Source organism: Tachypleus tridentatus, chromosome 12 (genome assembly GCF_004210375.1).
Source record: "Tachypleus tridentatus isolate NWPU-2018 chromosome 12, ASM421037v1, whole genome shotgun sequence".
Lineage (NCBI taxonomy): Eukaryota > Metazoa > Arthropoda > Merostomata > Xiphosura > Limulidae > Tachypleus > Tachypleus tridentatus.
In genome coordinates this window covers 35428481-35439575 of record NC_134836.1, presented here as the reverse complement: position 1 = coordinate 35439575, position 11095 = coordinate 35428481, and the positions used below count along the sequence as shown (strand labels likewise).

General features: G+C 33.4%; 1 protein-coding gene across 4 annotated transcripts in view; it reads left to right on the top strand.

The window, feature by feature from the left end:
* The first annotated feature begins 3649 nt into the window (after positions 1 to 3649).
* The window catches only part of LOC143235823 (cellular tumor antigen p53-like), an 82741-nt gene continuing 75295 nt past the window's right edge, over positions 3650 to 11095 (top strand). For 2 of the 4 annotated variants that reach the window (XM_076474032.1, XM_076474028.1), the window contains exons 1-2: positions 3650 to 3956; positions 8444 to 8540. The gene's annotated coding sequence lies outside the window, so the exon portion shown is untranslated. The remainder of the gene's footprint in view (positions 3957 to 8443; positions 8541 to 11095) is intronic. The other 2 variants (XM_076474033.1, XM_076474029.1) reach the window with 1 other exon arrangement.

The window sequence follows — 11095 nt, the reverse complement described above, 5'->3', positions numbered from 1 at the left end:
AACTCCGTTGAGGCCAGGTTATTATGTCGACCGCAGCACCACCTGCAGTAACTATTTAACATCGTTTTTAAATACTGTTCTGTGCAAGAAAGTACTAGAAATGAAAAGAAATTATGAAAGACATACATTTCCAGGTATCAAAGAAGGGAGCAAAAAAAAGTTGTATATGAAATTACCTCTCTACCTTTTGTACTGAAATAAAATGTTTTACCATTTTCAAGCAAAATAACACTGTAAACTCGATAAACTTCAATATAACTAAAATATATTCTCAAGTAGATTTTCTTTGTTATCAATAACAAAACAAATTACGTGATAATAACATACATGTGCTATAAATACCGCATCTTCGTGTGTGCAAGCTGCGGGTAATACAAAGTCAGACAGTCATCATACAGCTAACAAAAATAAATAAACTACGAATATATGTTATGAATACAGCGAGTAAACTGTTTAACTTACAATAAGAAACGTTTCATTTCTGGTTCGTGGAACACGTTTAAAATAAATAAGCTTATTTTTTTCAGCTTCTTTGTGAAATCTAGATTATAACTTTCGTTTAAATCCTTCTCTATTAGAAAACACAAAAATCAAAAAAATCATTAAACCATTCGGAAATGTACACTTAGTTCATTCAGCACCTTTTAATGGTTTCTGCGAAAAACATCCGCTCCATTCAAGGAGACCTGGTCTTGATTGTTAGGACTTGCACTGTGTTAAAAAAACTGTAATTGGATAAAAAAATAATCATTTTGAAGATAATCAAAGGCAATGCTGCCATCGTTCTTGATAGAATAACTCACCATTAGAAAGTAATTGTAATACTGTCTGACTCCGTCGCACCAAACATGCTCGCCCTTTCAGCCATGGGGGAGTTATAATGTGACGGTCAAACCCACTATTCGTTGGTAAAAGAGTAGCCCAAGAGTTGGCGGTGGGTGGTGATGACTAGCTGCCTTCCCTCTAGTCTTACACTGCTAAATTAGGGACGGCTAGCACAGATAGCCCTCGAATAGCTTTGTGCGAAATTACAAAGAACAAGAGAATCAACTAAAATCTTACATTATGAAAGTAATACTGTTTTTATAAAAACCAAGGCTTTCATTGATAATATTTATAAATTCAAAAATCAACAAACGCCCAATCACACCACTGTATCAGTTTAAAGGTGGGTTTAACACAAATACACAATTACTCAAAGTATTCATATCGGTTTACTAAATGTTTGTGATGTTGACAAAAATCTATATCTAGGTCTTTCCATTTAATATTTATGGTATAACAAGAATACGAGTTAAAAATAGATAAGCCTGTAGCGATTACGGTATCTTTGATTGAGTTATTTTATATTAAAGCTAAAAATCTTGGAACTGAAGCCTCCCCCTTAGAGACCCTACATGGCCAGAGGGTTAAGGCACTCGACTCGTAATCCGAGGGTCGCAGATTCGAATCCCCGTCACACCAGACATGTTTAACATTTCAGCTATGGGGGCATTATAACGTTAGGTCAATCCCATTATTCGTTAGTAACAGAGTAGCGCAACATTTGAAGGTGGGTGGTGACGATTAGCTGCCTTTTCCATAGTCTTACACTGCTAAATTAGGAACGCCTAACGCAGATAACCCTCGTATAGCTTTGCGCGAAATTCAAAAAACAAACAAACCCCCTTTATATATACCTTTGCTTCATAATGCTGGAATGTCAGTAATATTACTGTTAGTTTAAATTGAAACATATGTTTGTTTTCTTTCAAATCATTGTATGATAGTCACCTGAGTTAAGTGCCGCGGTGAGCTAGCAGAAAGTTCACTGGATTGCAACGCTAAAATCTGGAGTTTGATTCAAGACCAACTTAGTGAAACGTACTTCTTAGTTAAAATAAACTATAAATTTATGCCATGTAAATTGTTAATTTGATTTTTAATATTTGATTGCCAGAATTACCTCAATAAATATAATATTAGAGAAAATATTAACAGGTCTGAATTTTCAACTATCACAAAAAGAGACAATCCGTTCTATTTTTACGGTTATCAAAAAATGCATAATTTTTGTTTTTTTTTATGCATAGCTATCACAGGTATGAAAGTTAAGCCTAAAATAAATATGGATATAAAACGCGTGCATGGCGTGGTTACATTTCACCCCTGTCTGTGTATTTGTCAGCAAGATTTCTCTAAAACGACGGAATGGATTTGGACAAAAATCGAGGATCGATTTTTTCATACTCTTTTTCCTTTATAGCGTAGTGAAAATGATTGTATTTTAACGCAACTTGGTGAACATATGTTGAATATTATTCCTTATTGTTCTGTCAAAAATTATTTGTGTCCATTTAAACGACAGACATACGGACACATTTTTTTCTATTTTAAAAGCTGGATATGATCAACGGTGCGTGGCAGAAGTATTCATTCTACTAAGTGCCCCTATAGTCCTTACTGTATTTAAAATTGTTTAAAAGGGGAGTGTGCTTGTTTATTTGTTTTTTTTCGAATTGAACACAAAGCTGCACAATGGGCTATCTGTGCTCTGCCCACCACGGTTGTCGAAACCCAGTTTCTATCGTTGTGGACACGGCATTGCCAGGTGCTTAATGCACCCGACTCGACACTGTGACTTTGTTGTAAAAATAAGCATTCATATCTCGATCAGTATGTGTTTTAAATGTTTTCTGTAGTTGGTGTTTGAATGATCACCACTAGATTTAGTTTGTTTTTAAATTTCGCGCAAAGCTACACGAGGGCTATCTGCGCTAGCCATACCTAATTTAGCAGTGTGAGATTAGAGGGAAAGCAGCTAGTCTTCACCACCAACTCTTGGACTACTCTTTTACCAACGAATAGTGGGATTGACCGTCACATTATAACGCCCCACGGCTGAAAGGGCGATCACGTTTGGTGCAACGGGTTTTCGAACCCGTGACCCTCAGATTACGAGTCGAAAGTCTTAACCCACCTGGCCATGTAGGGCCAGTTAGCCCTATGCTCTTCATCATGTATATAAACAATATGCCACTGAAAGATCCTAATCATGGATTCTCCTCACAGTTTGCTGATGATGTGGCAGTCTGGAAAAGTGCTCCAACACTAGCAATAGCAGCCATAAACATACAACCACAATTAAATATAATAACTGAATACTGTCAAAAATACAGAATAAAAATGAATACAGCAAAAACACAACTGGTCGTATTTACCAAGCTGACAAAGCACAAAAAAGTACAACCGAAAGCATATGACTAGAACTGGCAAGAACAGTGGAGCATCAATAGACAATATACTCAAAATTTACAAAATACGGATTGGACCAGTAATTGACCATGCAGCTCCAGCTTGGATTATTATAAGTGACGAAATAATCAAAACCAAGCTGCAAGCGTTCAATGTAGCTTGCTTCAAGAAACAAATAAATAAGGTAATACGTGATCGCTTTATTACTGTTAGATTTATATACCAAAAGCATGTGTAATTTTAAACTGGTTTTTGTAATTAACCAAACTGGAATTAATATATTTTAAATCTCCTTATTTTTGTTAATAATATTGCCAATTAACGTTGTGGTTACGTTTTGTCACGTGACTATTTCGCGCCGAATATGTTGGTTATTGGTTAGTCGGCAAATACATCCGCTTTATAAAGTAGGTGTATATTAAACATTAATAAAATCACAAAGTTTTCTTGTTTTGTACAACACAAATATGTTTTTGACATTTTAAACTCGTAAGGAAAAATACATCTTCATAAAATATCTTTTTATGGAATGAATTGGAAGACTTGATATAATGTTGAACCTATAACTCGGGTTTGGATTTGGTGTTGGGGAAAAAATAGTAAACGATAGTTGTTTATTGTTGGTGGACCTGGTGGTGTTTAGCGGAGTGGAATCTGTAGCCGGTGCGATTATAACTATTAATTGTCGAAAAGTGAATTTCCACAGGATTATAAAGAAGCAGGTAGGCTGTTCCTAAATATAACAGTTGTAAACGAGTTATTTTTATCTAAAATGGACTTAGGTTAATTTAACCATAACCTCAGTTTGCACACAGTATTGTCATTTCACTACTGCCATTGTCAATAATGAATACTCAGTAAGTCAATAGGCACTATTTCGAATGGGTAATACCTATGATGTATATGTAATTTAATTTTTAATATAGAATTAAATTGGCATAACAGCATACGACATATTTCCATTTCTCTGTTTCACTCGAATAGCGTACAGTTTTCATTTGAATATTTAGTACAAATTGTAATAAATTATTCTTAAGTTGGCAAACTTTACTATTTGTAGCAGTTAACTGGTAACAGTAGTCGGTTCTCGCCAGGATGTTATCAGTAATTAATAGCATTAATGATAATATTGTTAATAATATTTCATGAAAACGCCATATGGATTTACTGATACAATTCGAACTTTTTCTTATTTAGTTTCTGAAAATTACAAAGATAATCTCTTAGAGACTATCATGAACCATGAATCTCAAGTTTCCTGGTATGATTTAAAACTTTTTTTGAAATAAAGTAGAGAACAATGTTTTGACCTTCCTACCAGCTGCTTTGAGATACATTTTTACTACAAGTGGGTTTCTCATCATCACGAAGTATCAAGAACCATGATAGTGCTTCATAATAATAGAGATTATGTTTACGTATTTGTTCTTGTTTATTGTAATTTAATATTTTTTGCCTTCCTGGAGCAGAAATGGCTGTATGTTACTAAAACCCTGAGAAATATTACTCAATGCACCATTGTGCATTGATTTTAAATTTTAGCTGGGTTATAGTCCATCAGAAATTATGGTGCAGGTACTACACCCTCATCCCATAGGATACCCTAATCTCACATTTTATAGATAACTGAAATAAATTTTGCAAAATCAATCTTTCCAACAAACAGTCAGGAAAGCGTAACAAAAGCTTTCAAATGTTGCTGAGTTTCTATGTGAGCCAATCAAAACTGCAATAATTGATTAAATGAATTATTGGCATATTCATAAAACAGTGATTGTTAAAATTCAGATTAACAATTTCTAATATATAGAAATCATTTTGATTAGCAACAAAAGTGCAACTTAATATTGTTTTTAGTTTGTGTACTAGAAGTATAAATTTGATTATACACACAACTAAAGTAAAAAAAAAGTGTTAGAGGTTTGTGTTTTATTGAAAATATTGCTGATAAACAGATTTAATTTAGAAATGATTTAAGTTTAAAATTGAATTAGCATTTTTTACTTTCATGATAAATTTTATTCACTTAGCTCTAGGCTAGGTAATCCCACACCCATTTCACTAAAATTATAATGCACAGACAGTAATAAAGTTATTCCATCTACATAAATGGATTTTGGCATTTATGACTTTTATTTCAAGATATCATGCATGATGTAACATCCAATAGCATTTAAATAGGTTAGATTTGACAGCGTAATAAATAACAATGGTTGTATAACTGTTGATATCCAGTCATTTAAATCTAGTCTGTGGTTTATGTGGATCCTCATAATTTGCTATAAATGTGTAAAAAGCTGCATGAGGCTGCAGATGTAATTTAATATTTATATGACAGATATGGAACATGTGTCATATGAATTATTAACTTGTAACTGTATTGATGTTGTGAATCATTTATATACGTATATATAGGGTTCCTTTTGAACATGATATTGTTGGCAGTTGTACAGTTTGTTTTAACAAGTCATGATCAATTTTGAAAATATATAAACATTTAAATTATCTTTCACAACAGAAATCTTTGAGTCACAGTTTAAAAATAACACCAAGCTCAGTTTGAAGCACTGGATCAATAATCAGTGATGGCTGATGGTAGGTGCTGGATTACATTCAACAGTGTGATTGTGAATTTTGTAGATGCTGCAGATAGGAAACAGTAGCCATCCTTGAAGCTGACTATAATATAAAAGGAGTGGAAATAATTGTGCAAACAGGGAATGGCAACTGTAGGCAGAGTGGAGGTCATATATTCTGCTTGGAAAATATTTAGTTGCAGATAAAGTATGCAGCAATAAGGTTGTCATGGTGGAAGAGGGTCAAGGGTTGTAAAGTGCCACGATCCAAACTTTATTAGAAATAGAGGAAGGAAAGGTATATTAATATATCACTATGTAACACAAATTTTGTTCCTGGATATTATGTGGTATTTATTAATTGCTTATGTTGTAAAAGTACAGACAATGGCCATTATTCCCTTCGAACTTTGCTTTTGTGACATGGATAATGAAATTTCTATAGAAATTAACATATTTTCTATGTAAAAACGGGCAAATTTGCACATTTTCATTGCATAAGATTTGAATAAAACGTGAATCAAGATTTACATGTATTTATACTAAAGTTACACAAAAATGTTTGGGAGAAGTTTTTCTAGATTTGCGACTGTAATGTAAATCACTTTCACGTATCAACCCCTAAATATAGTCTTTTATTAGTCTCCCTTGGTAGTGGTGTTCAAAATCCAATATATCTTGGTGGAAGTGCTCACTTTACTCCTCTGAGTATGCTCCCGTGTTCTTGAATTTATCAAGATGAGCATGTTAGAATATGGACTTTCAGGGGCATCCTGCAGCCCTTTTTGATGTAGTTCTTCACCAGAACCTCAACCAGTTCCACATAATTTTTGGCCTCGTGATTGCCCAAGAAGCCCTGAACCACTGTGACAAAGCTGCCCCAAGCTTTTTTTCTTGTCTACTGAGCTTCTTAGGGAATTATGTGCACTCCAGGATCTTCTTTATTTGTGGTTTAACAAAGACACCAGCTTTGACCTTTGCCTCAGACAGTTTATGGAAGAAGTCTCAAAGGTATTTGAAGGCTGCAGACTCCTTATCAAGAGCTGTGACAAATTGTTTCATAAGGCCCAGTTTTATGTGTAATGGTGGGAACAACACCTTCAGATAGATCTATGTGTTCACTTAGGCAGCTAGAACAAAACTGAAGTGGTGAGCCCCTGTATGTATCAGAACTATGTAAAGTTCTAGAAAATTCTTGCAGGTTCAAAAAAATTCTCTATCAGCTACTCAGCACTGAATCTACCTAGAATGTTGTGGAGGATGGGTAAATTTGAAAATATCATTACCCAGGTCACAAAAGCAAAGTTTGAAGAGAAAAATAGGTCTTTTCTGTTCACTTCAGGCATAAGCAATTGGGAAATAACACTTTCTGTCCAGGAACAAGAAAAAGTAAAAATTTTGTTACATCATGTAATCAATTCATTATTGTTAACTTACATACTTTGAACCTCATAAAGTGAACAGAATGTCACTCTTAAGAGGGAATCTGGCTTGCTGCAGTAAAACTGTGACCAGCAGAGGATGAAGAAGGGGGCAAATATAATGGCTGTAAGAAATATTAAAAATACTTATTTGTATACATATGCTGTTATATTACAACTCATTGTTTTATATTTGCACATATATATGCATGTATCAATACAACTTAAATTCATATGGCTGTATGTATACAGTTTTACAACAAAAAAAACAATAAAACCTGCATGTGTGTGTGTGTGTGTGTAATACCAGCCAGCATGTGTTGCATGTGCAGGCCTGTAAAAATAAATCATGCAGTTATAAAATCTAGTCCATGAGTTAGTAGTCCTGCCATTTCTAACCTTTACAGACTCCCCATATGACTAAGTGCTATACCATGTACTATAGTAATCATACGTGCAGTACCATTATCAAGGATTACATTGTGGTAGTGATATTAGCAGTAGCCATCCACTCTGCATAAAGCCAGTCTATTGAAGTAACTTAAGGTGAAAATACAATTGCGAAAACCAAAGAAAGTGAATTTAAGAGACATTGTGTTGACATTATTGCCTCAAGCTTCAAATCCTTATATTGACTCCATGTCTTAAAGCTATAATACTTAGGAGAGTCAAACTAGGAATTTGTAACTTGAAAATAATGTCAGCAAAATGTTTTACACCTTTAGCTTCCCTCCTCTTCCCCTTTAAGTTCCATATTTGTCCCTTTTGAACATTTACCCTGATTCTGTTGTCTCCAGAATTCAGTAGATCCAAAGAAGAGGACTGCATTCTATCAGTCCCTTCATATAATTTTATAAATTTAATAAGATTGCCTCTTAATCTTCTACTTTTAAAGAGAAAATAAGTTCGTTTTTAACCTATGCCCGTGGGATAATATTTCAGGCTATAGAACCATCAAAGTAATGCTCCTGTGAATTTTTTTTTTCCTGGTAAGTTTATTTCATATTTTAGAAGATAAGGAGGCCAAAGATTATACACAAATTCCAAATGAGTTTTATTTAGTAATTTGTATAGAAAGGTAATTAATTTTTTAATATATTAGCTATACAAATAAGAACAAAAGTACCTCCTTTAACTTTGTAAGATATAAAAGGCTGTTTAGTGTAGTGTTATTAATTAATTTATTTTGTTTGCAATCTATTGATGTGGTAGCTGTGGAGATTTCTTGAAGGCCTAAGTAATAGACGTATAAATAGCTGAATCCAGATGAGCAGAGGGAGAGTAAAAGTTAAAGGCATGAGAAGAAAAGGTAAAGCTAACCTTTGAAGGAGTAAATAGCCTAACATTTGATTAAGAGTGAAACATTGAGAATAATTTGACTTGTCAAGTGGTGTTTAATTTAACCAATCTGTGTGGACTGTGACAAAAGACAGATGATTATTGGAAAAATTCAGGTTATAACTGTAAGTCATGACAGTGTAAGTGAATTATGCATGGATACTATTGTGATAGAAATAGATATTGTGGCTTGTCAGCTGAAGTAATTGAATGGACTTAAGTGAACTTTTGGCAACAAGAAAAAAACTTTAATAGTGTTTAAGATACAACTATCATCTCAATAGTGTGAAGAATTTTTGTGTATACATTTAACTTGTTTTGAATATATATAATTTTGAAAACAAGTGGAGTACGTGATGTTCATTTGTTGTTGAAGTTATTGCCGACAAATCACAGGCACGTATTGTAGAAGAATTCTTGGCCCAACACACCCTCATTTACGTTACTAACCTACTATATGCAGTGTTAAAAAGTAAGTTTCTGACATTTAGTGAACCAGCCAGTGGTTGACAGCTGTAGAATATGTTAATGACAGCAGAAATCAGTAGGCCTATACATACAACTATAGTAGCAATGCAAATAGTATGGAGATTATAGTCCCACCATGTAAGTGTCAAATTCTGATAACTGGATAGAAAGTGGAGAGTCTCTTGGGTTACAAGATGGTGAACTAAGAGTTTAACAAGAAGAGATGAGAGGAAAGACAGAAGAAAGGAATGAGACCTAAAAGAAGAAAATGAGATAAAGAAAAGACTAAAAATAGAGAGAATGAGAACACAAAGATTGCAAAACTCACTCAACCAAAGGAAGAAGGACCCAAGAATAACAATGGAATCAGAACTACCTCACCTAAGCTGCACAAATTTTATGAACATAAAGGTGACTAACAGTCTGTCTCAGCCCTCTTCTCACAGGAAAAGGCTTACAAGTATATGCAGCCATGATGTCAGAAAATGCCATTGTCTATGTCAAATTAAAATGATATGAACTTATTAAAGAGGTTTTCCTCAGAAGTTCAGAGAAGTTGAACCCAACACCGGAGAAACAGTATTTCAGTTTGTGGCACATTTGTAGTGACACTTTACCATGTAGACTGATGTGTTCAAGTGTGAAAACGTTTAGAGGGACTGTTAAGATATATTAATATGAAAACAATTCATCACCATATGCTCAAATGATGTCTCAGTTCTTTATGGAGAATGCACCAAAAGATGCACACATTAGGTATTTGCACTATAAAGTTTGATGCAGCATGTGTATATTCACAAAATATGGTAGACTTTTAGTAAAGATTACAAGTATTTTGTATACAAAAAATCAATTTTTTAATAAATATTTTTATTAAAGATTTGTTTGCAAAAATAAATTGTTCCGTTATTAGTCTGAGTGCAAAGTGATTTCATGTTATGAATAAAATACTATTCTTCATCTTGAAAATTTGAAATATTATTTGCATGATCTCTTTAAACCTCCTAAATACATTTTAAGTGTTTGAGTAAAACTTTATATTTTAGGTTGTTTTCTATATTTAACTATGTGGGGTCTGTCAATCAACCTTGTAACCATTGTAAAAGAGGGGGATAAATATAGATTTTCCTTTTTTTTTGTGCTAGAATGACTATACGTGAAAATGGAAATGTTTGATCTAAGTAGCTTAAGTCTCATAAAGCTATACATTTACATATATATTTATTTTTATTAAACTGGCCTTCCAGTCATGCTGAACTAACATTGTGTAACTTGCATTGACATGATGCATGTGCACTCAGTAAATATTCTGTAATGTGAAACTGACCTTCAGTCTTCCCTATTTTGCTGTGTTTTAGTGGACTAGTATTTTGTAATATACACTTAGATTTCAAGTATTATACATGCTTCTTGTATATGGATTATTACTATTTAGAAATAAGTTATGAACCTTATTTTACTAAAATATTGAATAATAAATAAAGCAAGCAGTTATCTCTTCTAGCTATGATCTTTGTACTTGGTTGCTAAGTCTTTCAAAATTTTACACATGGAGTATATCAAACAATTTTTTTAAGGATTTATATATACAGCTGAATAACAAAAAAAAATCATAACTATACTGATACTATAGAATTATGTCCTGCATGGCCAGATAGTTAGGGCATTCAACTAGTAATTTAAGGGTTGTGAGTTTGAATCCCTGTCACACCAGACATGCTCACCCTTACAGCTGTGGAGGCATTATAAAGTAACAATCAGCCCTAGTATTGGTAAAATAGTAGCCTATGAACCAATGGTGGGTGGTAATGGCTGTATGCTAAATTAGGGATGGTTAGCACAGATAGCCTTGTGTGAAATTCAAAACAAAAGGAAAAAAAAAATCCCATAGAATTCTACAATACTTTATTATGTTTAGTCGCTAAAATGTATTTAGATTCTAAAAAAAAATATGAAATTTTGAGCACTCTAAAGGCACAACCTACCTTCTTGACATCTTGGTTTGAAAGAATGTGGTGGCCTTTTCACAGATTAAAATAACTGAAAAAAAATCACTAG